The following is a 12,331-nucleotide window of genomic DNA, read 5'->3' as shown; positions in this document are numbered from 1 at the left end:
TTTCCCCCCCCCCCCCCCCCTCTTTCCCCCCCCCCGCCCCTTCCACAACAACAGACTAACCAGCTAGATGCAGCTGTATCAGAAATCGGATTGGTATCAGCCAATCTCCTGCCTTAAACATTGACTATCATTATCAACCCCCAAAAATCACTATCAATGCACGCCTATTTGACATCTCATGGAAGTAAGCATTAGACTTGCTAGTAAGCTTATGCAGACCACCTGCTGTTCTACTTAATTGCAGTGGCATTTGAAGGTATTAGTGAAAATCAGTTTTATTTAGGCTGCTGAAGATGGAGTTAGCATCCTGTCGGCTCTTGGATCTGAAAATGTTGATTATAGATCAAGGGTTTCTTAGGAAGAATTCTGTTTTAATAAGGACAGTTCTCAGTGTCCCAGCAGCAGTACGTTTCCCAGCCATGTCTTAGGAAGGAGGTATTCAACCTTTGGCTCACCGACCAAATCCAGCTTGTGAGGTCATCATCTGGCCCAGGGGGTCCCCACAGGTCTGAAAATATAGTGATGGGAGAGCAGTGGCAGCATTACTTGCAGCTCCCCTGCTGCCAAATTTTTAGACATGGGAGCACCATGGGTTGGATGACATGGCCCTGTGCACTAGGGCCAATCCAGCATGCACAGCTGGGCCAAGCACATGGCGTTGGACACATGGAGTGACCCTGCAAGCCAGCTCCAGCCTGTAGACAGCCCCATACCATTCATTCAGCCCACAGGACCAGCCAGTTAAGCACCACTGTCACAATCAGTACTCTGCATCCTGTGTGATGTCAGTTTATCAGAACTTCATTGCAAATGTTTGTAGCATGTACAGAAGTGATTCCTTACATCTCTTATAGATTTTTTTTAATATATCTTCCCAAAAATACAGCTAGGAGACTTCTTTGGTTATGACCAATCAGACGCCAAGCTTTAGAAGTATTTTAATTGAGCGGGAGAGAGTGGGGGCATATTTTTTTTCAGAGGGCAATTTGTCTATCTGTATTTAGTTAAAGTATTCAATCGTTTTCCTATACCTGCTGAAACAGTGAAAATAATCATAAACAAAAAAACTTTATAAATGATCTGGGTATAGCATCTTTTTCTAGCATCTATGAGCTATGAAACAGGGTTGTAAGAGTGAATAGGATTGTTATCCCAAACACAAACATGGAAATACGACAAATTAAAAGTAAAATTGGAAGCTGTCTTTCTGAGAGAGACAAATTATAATTTGAATATGAATACAAAGGCCCAGTGCTTCCCTCCGCAGCTGGGGAGGGGGCGAGTGCTTCCCTCTGCAGCTGTGGTGACCCCCAGGACCGCTGGGATTGGGAGCCAGCAAATGGGTGCCACTCGGCCTGTTGGCAGCTCAGTCCCCACCCCCCAGCACCGAAGAGGCAGGTAAGGATCAGGCTCCCCTTTGTGTACGCGCCATGAGGGTTTAGCTCAGTTTAATTCTTCCTAAATTGAAGCAGGGTTTTTAAAAACCCACCATTTCAATTTAGGGAGAACTAAACTGAATTAAACCCCTGTGGTGTGTACAAGCAGCCTGAGATTCGAAGTACAGTTACGTTACATTTTAATGACTCTTCCTAAAAGAGACTGACATTGAGCAGTCCTATTTTCAGTGACTTCCTAGAGAACTGCTAGCTTCTTCATCTCTTTTTGTAACATGGCTTCCTTCCCTTCCCCCATCCCCTCTTCTCAGTTCCTGTGGACGTGCCCTGGATCAGGTAGCTTTCCTACCATGTTTCGCCTTATTCCCCTACAAGACTCTTGATCCCATTACTTCATCTCCCAGTTCCTGGGTCCTAAATCAAAGAGGAGATTGGTAGCTGCTTGCCAGGAGATATTAGAGGACAAGCAGAGAATTTTGTTTGGTTTTTAAGGGTTTGGTTCTAAAGATGCAATCACTGATGACTGCATTTGTGGATATACTGGAAAGCCTGGGGATCCGATAAAGAGAAGCGATTGAGGAAGATATTAGAGGGATCTAAATTTTAGCTACTGACCTCTGTAGTGCTGTGGTATGTGGCAGCATTCCTTAGCACAAATAATCCCACCCACATGCAATCCTCTTAGCTAAATCTAGGAAGCTGAAGAAAAATGCAAGTTCTCCTTGGTGAGGCAGGCCAAGGAGGGACAGATGAAACCACAGGGAGGTTTGAAGAGGAACCCTGGTTAGGAAGCAAAATAAGGAGTTGCTTGGGCAGCAGTGGTGTGGGACTCCCCAAACAGCTCCTTGCCAGGTGGGCTCCCATTTCCAAGCCTGGCCTCATGGCACGTGGGGATGCTGCAAGACCTCTCCCAGTGACCAACTATCAACACTGCCAAGGGACACCAGGAAGCTTGGGAAGAGACCTAGCTACCTGCTGCCAGGCCCATCATGTACGAGCCAGTAATAGGTCGTGAGTCAGGCAGCTCTTGTTATGTGCACAAGCTTGAGTAGCCACAGCTGCTGCCACTGTAAGGATGGAGGTGGGATTGGGGGGGGTGGGGGGATCATTTTTGGTATGGTTTGAAGCCAACATCCTGCAGTGGGAAGTCCAGGCTCCTCTCAAGGATGTCTCACTCTTGGGGTGGGGTGGGTGGCATCTATGCCTTTCTGTCTTTAGTCTTTGAAATCCTGGGCAGCTGACATTCACTGTATGGACTGTGGCAGAACTGTCCCCTCTGTCCAGGTTGGGTCCCCACTGTCCATGATGGGATTCTCGTGTACTCTCCAGCCCCTGGCAGTGGGCACTGTTGGGGTGGGATGTGAGATACACTGGACTATACAGCGAAGGGGCTGCAGTGGGGTAGAGGATGAGCCTAGCTAAGTTGGGAGGGTGGGGCAGGAAGTGAGCTCATAGAGATGCATTGGCAGGCATTGGGCAGAGGGATAGTGACCTCACTAAGGGCTGACATCAGCCTATAGGGGCAAGCTCCAGCACCCCAGGCCAGAGGCTCAGACGTGAACAGACCTTCATGGTTGCAGGTCCCTGTGGCTGAGGCTGATACAGGTGAGAAAGAATCTGATTCCTATTTGTGGTCCCAGGGCCACCTCTGATCTGTCCATCCCTCCTTGCCTGCCCCATAGGTGCCACCCCCAGAAACTCTTGGGTTTCGGGCAAGTGATGCAGTCGGGCTCCTCTCTGCCTGGCCCCCATCACCCTTCCTCGTGGTTAATGAGTTCAGGGTTGTGGACCTTCTCAATTACAGTCTGTAATTCAGACCTGGCTCACAGAGCTCTAGCATGCAACACCACAGTAGTAACTTTGATGTAAAAAAGCCAGTTGTGAGCTCTGCAAAATCTCAGCCAGTTCAGCCCCCCTGAAATGTTTGGGCTCAAGACAAAATACCCAGCTGTACCCCTTTGGGGGGTACTCTGATCCCCACATCCCCTTGCAGCTCTTTCTGTCTGCCGAGCTGTCTGTGACTCTGGCTTGGGTGCTTCTGCACTGAAAACAAAGGTGCTGCTCCAGGTCTCAGCCTCTGGGGATCAAGCAGACTGCTGCAGACCCAACAAGAGCTCCTCCCACCACCCTTCTGATTCCACAGGGGCCTTCCTGCCTCTTCCTCCCACCTTTTCCCTGTTTCTACAGGGCAGCTGAGCTGTGCCTGAAGGGAGCCAGCAAAGGACTGGGATTTTCATCAGGTTTCTTCCAGGGAGGGCTCAGGCAGAGATGCAGGGTCAGGAAGGGGAAGGTGAGGCAGGAGGAGGGGTTTGAGGAAGATAAGAATGGGGCTAGGGACGTCGTGTCTCCATAAAGGCAGTGCAAGCAAGAAGCAAGGGTGTATTTGTGGGTTGTCATTTATTGGACCAGGTGTAAAATTTGGGGGAGACATTAGACAAGGGCACTGAAGAAGGGTACCTGGTGCTCAGAAACTTCGCTAATTGGGCAAAAAGACTGTGGCTGAGAGAAAAACACAACAGAAAAAGTAGAAATTTGAAGTGGGGAATTCTTTCCCAACTACACAGTTGATCCAAGAGAAGATGTCACTAAAATCATCTCAAGTCTTGAATATGGCTTGGACCATTATGACTACAATACCCAAACCCTACTGCAAGGAAGGCTATGGCTTTTATTCAAATGAGATCGACACAGACAATCAGAGGGCAAAGCATTTTATGCATGGTTGTTTTTGTAGCAAAGTCCAGGACATGACCCCCAGGCCTGCAAGTAGTTTACACCCAACATTTAGGTCTATTTTAAAATGTACTGTTCATTGTGTCAGGTAATCAGCAGCCTAGATCTGTGCCAGTGGCTCTTTGTAGGAACAAACCAGATGCAAGAGGATAATTTCAGGATGCAGAATTGTACCTACAAGAAGAGTGAGCCATGGCTTGGCTGAGAAACTGAACCCCCAAATCCATGGCTCACAAAAAGTGGAGCTAACAGGGCTCTGTGGCATAGGTGTCAGGACATGGTGCTTTGCAGTCAGTGATTCTGAGCAGGTTGCTGGGTGCAGGAAGAGACAGTCTGTTGAATGCTGTCATGTTGCTCTCATCGCAGCCCATAGCCAGCGGTCTTTCTGCTGACTAGTAAAACCGGAGAGGGGTGGGGGCTGAATAAGTTGGGAAAATAATAGTGTGGGTGCTACATAGAGAGGGATTTAGCTCAATGTGCATAAAGGGGAGCGGTATCCAACAGGAAAGAAGGAAGCAGCAGAAAAATTGTCATACCTGTCTTACATAGGAAAACACACAATTTATTCCTTTCGGGTAAAACATGACACATTTGTGATCCTTAGGTATTAAAGAAAAAAAGATACGTCATTTGGATGAAAATGGGAGAAGATACTCCCAAGGAATCGAAGAATGACGGAGGAAAAGCAGGAGGGAAGAAAACTAAGAAGGTACAGTCAGTAACTATTTTAAAACCTACATGTCATGGAAGAAAGAAGATGGTGGTCAAAATAGAAAGGTGTTCTTAGTAATGCCACTCAGCATTACTAGGTAGTAGCTTTGAGCCTGTTCTGCTATCTGGAAGATGGAGGCAAAACTGTTTACCTCCTCCACTAGGGGCTGGGGTGTTAATCAGCAAATTCCCATGCTGTTCTTGAAAACCATAAAAGCTCCGGAGCACGTAGAGTGTTCAGATGCCTCATGCCATGGGAGAGCAGAGAGCCCTGGAGATTTGGTATGAGATGGAGAAAAGGTCTGCAAGTGAATTGATTTTCTTCCCTGTGGAGAAATGACCAGGTTGACAAGTGCTTTCTCTGGGGGTGTTTAGAGACAGTCCCAATGGCAGGCCTTAGCACCTGGTCAGATATGGAACATGGAAGTGAGATGTGCTGTAATCTCCTACTCAGCAAGTGGCAGATTCTCTGGACACAAGGTCCAGTCCAGAGTGCATCCAGAGGTACATCCAAATCCTAGCCTGCCTGACATCTGTAATAGGGGTGCTCCTGCATTGAGCCACCCACCTCCCTGTGCCCGACCACTTTCCAGGCTCCGAGTGCCTCCCTAGGGGCGCCTCACGTCTGGCCAACCCCCTTCCTGGAGCACACCCGCTAGCCTGAGGTTTCCGCTGCCACCACCCAGAGCTCTGGACTTAATTCGGGCTCTGCGCACTCTGGGAAATACAGGCCTAGTAGCCCTCAAGGGGACTTGATTCACTTCAAGAATTTGGGATGCTTCCCTCAGTCAGAAGCACAAGTAGTGGTCTCCCTTAGTCAGCCGAACCAAGGGGACCCCAAGGCATAATCTAGACCCGCTCCCAATAAGTCTCCCACACTAGGTCCAAAGGAGAACTTTATTGGTTACAGAGGGTAGGGTTAGAATAGGGTACAGGGTAGAGCAATATCAGAGAAATCCCATAGAGCAAACTCCTGTGGCTGGGGGAGCCTTTGATCTTGCATCTGAGTTACTTCAAGCTATATATCTAGGTGGATCTCAGGTAGCTTACTCACAAGTATCATCCAGAGGCTGTTGGAGAGTCCCTCTGGAGGCAAGCAGTTCTTTGATCATGAATTTTGAGAGAGAGAGCCCGTTTCAGATGGTACAGCTCTTCTTTGTTCCCGAGTATCCCTCATGGCTGCTGCCCCCCTCCCGGGCAGTCCTTAACTTATATAGCCCTTGTGACCTCATTTACCTGGTCCAATGGAGGTCAGCACCTGTTGGCTGTCAGCCAACCAATTTGAAATATATCACTAGTTGCCGGGTAGACTCTAGCCCACCAGGAGGGAAGCCCCTCACCCAGGTATGCGATACTAGTCACCTAGGCAGAGGGAGCAGGTTTCCCCCCTCCCTCAGGAATGTACCCAGCTCAAGTTACCTAAAGAGATAAGGTAAGGATGTCTCTCTCGGCTGGGTCCATCCTAATTAAAATTGTCACAGAGCTGAGTTTTTGGGAGGGAAACAAAGGTGGCTTTCTGCCACAGGGTAAACCAGCAAAACTAGGTCACCTCTAGGCTCAAGGTGGGGAATGCTGGCCCTGGTGAAGTCAGTGACAAACTTCTTGAAAAACCTCCCTTGGCCTTCAAGGTAGTCAGAATTTTCTCCTGTGGTCTTCAAAGCTAAAGGAGGCCAGACTGCACATTGGCCCTTCAGAAATGTGTTCAGGGGGATGCAGTGCTTATCCTAATTTGTCATTCAGTGACCTTTCCTGAACTGGCTATTTATTTATATCTTTATATTTAATTAGATTTATATCCCACCCTGTCCAGAAGGCTCTGGTCATGCACAGAGTGTTTTTCATGGGTGACTGTTATTGTTCATGCTAAATGTTTGATTCGTACCCAGTAGACAGCTGTTGCCATGTAAAGAAGGGAGAATAGAGGAATTAATAAACACATTTATTGTCCTCTCTCATTTGTTCCTGCTACAGAGAAACAAAGCCAAGGAAATGAATGATAAAATGACAGATATAATGATGTGTTCTGTGAACAAGGTAACCAACATCATATACCCAGCTATAAGACAGCATAAAGAGAGAAAGAGTAGGCTCACCCAAGAGTTAGACCTGGATGCGGCCAGTACCACACCAGTGGGTGGTTACATTGCATCAGTTTGGGAAGGTGGCATTCACAGAAGCAGGCATGGTGCATCTCACTGCAGCACTCCCTGCTGGAGTACAATGCAGCCTAGACAGGCCCATTAGAACACAAGCTTGCAGGACACTGTTCTGCAGCGATGCTAAAACAACATCTAAAAACATTAGACGTAAAACTAGAAACCAGTCCCAGTTGAACTGACTGGATGTGTTTTTGTTTACAGAGATTCGTGCTGCCATACACCAGGCGTGGGATACAGAAGATTCTTTTGACATGTCTGAGGTCAATATCTTGTAAAACCCTTGGTAATCCCAGGAAGTTGGGCCACAAAAAGTCTCTTGGCTCCCCCAGCTGAGTCCTTGCATTTTGCAGGCTCTTCACTATTTCATTCAGTTTTAACATCTGCTCTGTAACCTCTAAACAGATCTTGCCTCTAGCGGTGCAGTGGAATCCATTCCCCAGCCCAGTTGCTCTAGCTGTTGAGATCTCTGGCTCCAATCTTACTATCCCTGAAGTCAAGGGGTATTTTTCCACTGGCTTCAATTGGAGTAGGACTGAGTGCTTTTTTCTAACCTCTACCCTAATTATTCTTTCTTTACTCCAATCCATCATATGTATTATGTCGTAAAAACTAGTGGAATCTATATACATGAAGGGAGGCCACTCCAATGTGCTGTAATTACAGCGTCTTGGAGCAGACTCGATTAATTGAATCTGCTGGAGTCTGTTAATTACTGCACTCCAGCAGATTCCAGTGTCACATGTATCAAGGTCCCTGTGCTGAAAAATGGCGCCCATGCACTATGTTCTGGACACTGTTACACTGATGCTCTCAGAGCCGTGCTAATTTAAGCACCCCCCACCCCACTGTCTTCCACAAAATGTCTATAATGCCCTAGTTATACCCAGAGAACACCCTAGTTGTTACCTGTGATGCATATAGCCTTCCTAGGCCCACATCTTGCAGACTTAAGCATGTGCAAAAAATCATGGACATCACATAAAGTAATACATTACCTTAGGAATCGTTACTTAAGAAGGGTATTAAAATCTTTGGATGCATTGAAAGGGAATGTAGATCACAAGTATGAAGGCATTATTACCACTGTCTATGGTATTAATGAGCTCCTTATTGGATGCTGTATCCAGTTCTCATGTTCACGCTTAACTGAATGTTGATACACTAAAAAGGGTTCACAAAAGTTACAAGAAGGTATGTAGGTCTAGAAAACCTCTCTCAGTGTGAGAGACTAAAAAAGCTCTACTTATTCAACTTAAAAAAGAGGTTTATCAGCAATTTGATTGTGGGCTAAAAGCATCTCTATTTAGGGAAAGTTTCTAATTGGTAAAGGCTCTTAAGTCTTCCAGACAGAGGCAGAAGAGAATGCAGTGGCTGGAAGATGTAACTGGACAGATTAGTTTTAGGAACAAGGTGCACGCCATTTTCTTGTTATGCAACAAGTTATTAACTACAGGAACAACTTCCCCAGGGGTGTGATAAATTGTCCCTCGTCTGAAATGACTTAATTTCTAAAAGACAGGCTGGAGCATCACTGGGAATTATTTGGGTTGATTCTGATAGCACTTGCTGAAGTTTTGCAGGCTGTTTCACTGCGGATCAAACTAACTGATCGCTCTGGTCTCTCTCTGCCCTTCTAATCTATGAAGCCCTTTGTACATTTGAGACTTAGTGCTTCCTCTCCTTTTCTTCCTTGCATCCTTTAGATTGCCTTTCTTTGTACTTTCTCTAGCTCTATGAGGAGTTTGCAGGTGTTAGGAAGTGCAGAATTGGGCAGGAAAGATACTCTCACAGCCCAAGGGAGGGGGAAGCACAGAGAAACTGTGGAGACGTTATGAGGAGGAAAAGTAGTGGAGGCGGGGAAGGGGCTGAGCTGAGGCTTCTGTACGAAAGACTGTGGCATGCCTGACTTCAGAATGTAGGAGAGAAGGGGGCCTCAGTCCATCCACTGACCCATGCTTCACTTGGTCATTCATGGCATCACCAGGAACTGTGGCTGGGAAGAGAGCCCCACCACTGCTGCCTGCCCCTCATTCTGTGGCTGTGTAATCCTGAGGAGCACAGATCAAACAGAATCCGACCTGACTTTTTTTACTCTTCCCATGGTACAGGTGGAATCAGCCTCAGAAGATGGTGAAGTGAAAGATCCCTTCTTACCAGTGGAAGCAGGAATTGATACAGGTATGTATGGGGAAGTGACACCATGGGTAAGTTAGGTGCTGTACCTATGGTCACACAGCAAATCTGTGGCCAAGCCCGGGACTGACACTAGGCCTCCTGAATCTCCATTCATTGACCTACCCAGAGACCATCATTGCTGCTCTGTCTAACACTTTACATGCAGCATTCCAGTAGAGTTTCTTGTCTTCAAGCACTAAATTCTACAGAGCTGGGTCACAGTAGAGGATCCAGCCATGTTGGATATCAGTACCCCACCTTAACACACACCTTCCCTGAACACACAACTTATTCACTCTGATTGTAGAGTACATTTTGGGTACCTGCAATGCCTGAGTGGTTATACGACTGGACCAGAAATCCAAATGCATTTCCCTGTACAGAATCAAATCCTGTCCACAGGAGGGCCTTGTCTCTTGAGGAAGGTTGGACTAAATGACCTTTTGAGACCGTTGATTTATTCTTCTCTATTATAAGACAGTTCTCTTTTCTCCACAGCAGCAGCTGCCAGTGTTCCAAGAAAACGATCTTCATTTTTTAAGAAGATACCACATGCTCTGTCCAGAGCATTCTCTTTTCTCTCACCTTGCCTAACGTGCCACAGAGAGTTTCAGAAAGTCGTGCCAGAGACGATACACACGTGCTAAATTGGTTTAGGAAAAAATAGGAAAAATATAAATAGTTTTAGGAAAACAAGTGGAGTGGTGGAGGCTGCCATTTCTATTTTGTGATTGCTTGCAACTTAATTCCCACGTAGCTAAACTCAACAGAGAGGACAGAGGCGGCAGAGACAGGAGGTCAACTCTATAGGGTGGAGGGAGGCTGCATTATTCAGGAGCATACCTTTGAGGATGCATTATTCAGGAGCTAAGGTGAACCCTAAACAGGTCACCATGACACTGGAGGGGAGTTGGAGAGGGAGGTCAGGAACCTACTCAACCAGTAAGTATTGCCACAAAGGGCCAAAGAACATGTTGAGAGAACTTGGAGGTGCCGCCTAGCAAGGGTGGAGCGTTCAAGCCAGCAGACAATGCTATCAGGATGGCAACATTCTCCAGCTGGAATCAGAGGGGAATCGGAAGCACCCTGGAACTGAGACATAGTTCTCAGAGCCAGCAGATAAAACAATTTTCTGAGTCATTAGATACAGCGGCTGGGGTTTGACCAAGCTGCCCGAGCAGAGCAGCAGCATGGGAGAGCTGCATGCAGGGAGGAAACACCCAGTTCTGAGGACCAGTCTGTCTTGGCCTGGCAGTAGGGAGGGCTGAAAGGAACAGTGGTGATGCCCTGATCTCTGCTCCCTTTAGGGACCTCAGTGTCACCAGGGGAAGCTTGGGACTCCCTCCTATGAGGGCCTGAATCATCTCTGACCCATCTCTAATATGTGCCGCTTTCCCCCAAGGGCTGGAGTTACTCAGGTGCTGGGGAAAGGGATGCTGCCAAATTCACAGCTACTCACTGCCAAAATTCAAAGCTTAGGGTGCAGAGCCCCCCCAGGTTACGCCTGGCTCCCAAATCATGAAAATTTCTTCAGTATTATTTCTTTAAGCTCTTGCTTTTTGAAATCCCCACTCCATAACTGGGGACAGTTCCCAGGCTGCCATCTCCCACAGGGACAGAACAGGAAACTCCCATACCAGCTCCCAGCGCAGCCCGAGGGCACTGCTTCTCCACAAGGATGTTCTAGGCCAGTGGTACTCCACCTTTTTTGTACCAGGACCCATTTGTAAGCTTCAGTGGCCATTCCCGACCCAGTGCCCCTCACTCCTGACCCGCTGCCCCTCTCCCCCAAGCTTCAGCCCCCCCACTGTGGGTGTCTGGGATGGAGGGGTGTGAATGGGGCTGGGGGGCAGGGAGGGAGGCATCCAAGCAGCACCTCACAGCCTGGAGCTTTGCCAGCCTGCAAAGAAAAAGATGGTTTCCCCCAGTTTTCTCCTTTAAAGGAGAATCCACTTTTAAAGTTCGTTCACAGCCCTTTCATATATTCTTATGACCCACTTTTGGGTCACAACCCACGGGCTGAGAAACCCTGTTCAAGTGCAAGCCACGAGCTACGGGCTGCAGAGTCCTGGTTGCAGTGAGTCCAGTTTCTGGTCTCTGCTGTTCCCTCTGCGCCTCTAGTTTAAGGAGTGTTTCCCATCCTTCCCCAGGCTGGGAAGGGGCTCCACTGAACCCCCCCATACTCCTTCTCAGGTCTCATTTAGCAAGAATGAGCCTACCTGACCCAGGGCTCATGGGAGAGGAGAAGATGGGGGAGTGGAGCAGTCTGCACTGGCATTCTCCATCATCCTTGCATGCAAGGCAAGTTGGGTTTTCATCAGGGCAAGGAGGGAGAGCTGCTTCCCCCTAAGGAGCCCCGACTGGCCAAGGTATCCCAGAAGGCAGGCTAGCAGGACAGGCAATCAGCCAGAGGAGGGTTCTGTATTGAGGGCTGAAGTGCATTTCATTATAGCAAAGCCAGCCTCCTCAGGGGCCCAAAACATGGGTCAGCAGCAATGATATCCTGTAAGGCTCTCAACACTGCAAGAGCAAGCTTAGGTAGGAAAACACTTTGGCGAGGATGTAGTCATGCAATAGGGGGAACAGGGGCGGGGGAATGAACGAGACACCAGCCCTGGGAGCCGATTCTGAGGGGCACCAAAATGGCAGCCCCTAGGAACCTACACCGCTGCCGCCCCAGCAGCCCATGCTCACTCGGCGAGCTTGTGCCAAGGGAGCAGCAGCTTGCACCACCACCGGAGCAGCCCCTGTGCAAGAAACGAAGCACTCGCTTGCCCAAGCGCCACCGCCCTCAGGGCACCAGCACCTGAGCAAGGCCTCTGGCTCAGGCCTGTTGCTGCAAGAAGCTGAAATGAGGGCGCAGCTAGGTCTCGGCTCCCTCGAGACTCGTAGCCTGCACCCAGGAAACAACGCCGTCCTGACGTGCCACAGCTGCTACGGCTCACTCCGGGGTGCTGCTCCTAGGGTCACCCGGCGGGACAGAGGGAGCGGGGGCAGGCTGTGACGCCTCCACCCCGGGTGGTTCCTGTCCCGTGGGCCGTGGCTGGGGGGCTGACAGGGTCGGGAGGAGGGACAGGGAGCGGCGGGCGTTTCTCAGGATGGCTACACACCACGGAGCAGCACGACCCCGCCGGGGGCTGTCCCCTGCCCCTTGCCCCG

At 48.8% G+C, this 12,331-nt stretch overlaps 1 long non-coding RNA gene across 3 annotated transcripts; it reads left to right on the top strand.

The window, feature by feature from the left end:
- Positions 1 to 29: 29 nt before the first annotated feature.
- On the top strand, positions 30 to 10,838 carry LOC112549919. Of its 3 annotated transcripts, none has more exons than XR_003093545.1 (5): positions 30 to 2,999; positions 4,732 to 4,836; positions 7,199 to 7,257; positions 9,106 to 9,175; positions 9,671 to 10,838. It is a non-coding gene; the product is annotated as an uncharacterized LOC112549919 (long non-coding RNA). The 3 variants fall into 3 exon arrangements; XR_003093544.1 differs by adding an exon at positions 6,810 to 6,872 and having other exon boundaries at positions 30 to 4,836; XR_003093543.1 differs by having other exon boundaries at positions 30 to 4,836.
- The last annotated feature ends 1,493 nt before the right edge of the window (positions 10,839 to 12,331 follow it).

The sequence above is a fragment of the Alligator sinensis genome, unplaced genomic scaffold (assembly GCF_000455745.1).
Source record: "Alligator sinensis unplaced genomic scaffold, ASM45574v1 scaffold386_1, whole genome shotgun sequence".
NCBI classification, from domain to species: Eukaryota; Metazoa; Chordata; order Crocodylia; family Alligatoridae; genus Alligator; species Alligator sinensis.
Note: the sequence above shows the minus strand (reverse complement) of the source record. Positions and strands in the feature narration are given on the sequence as shown.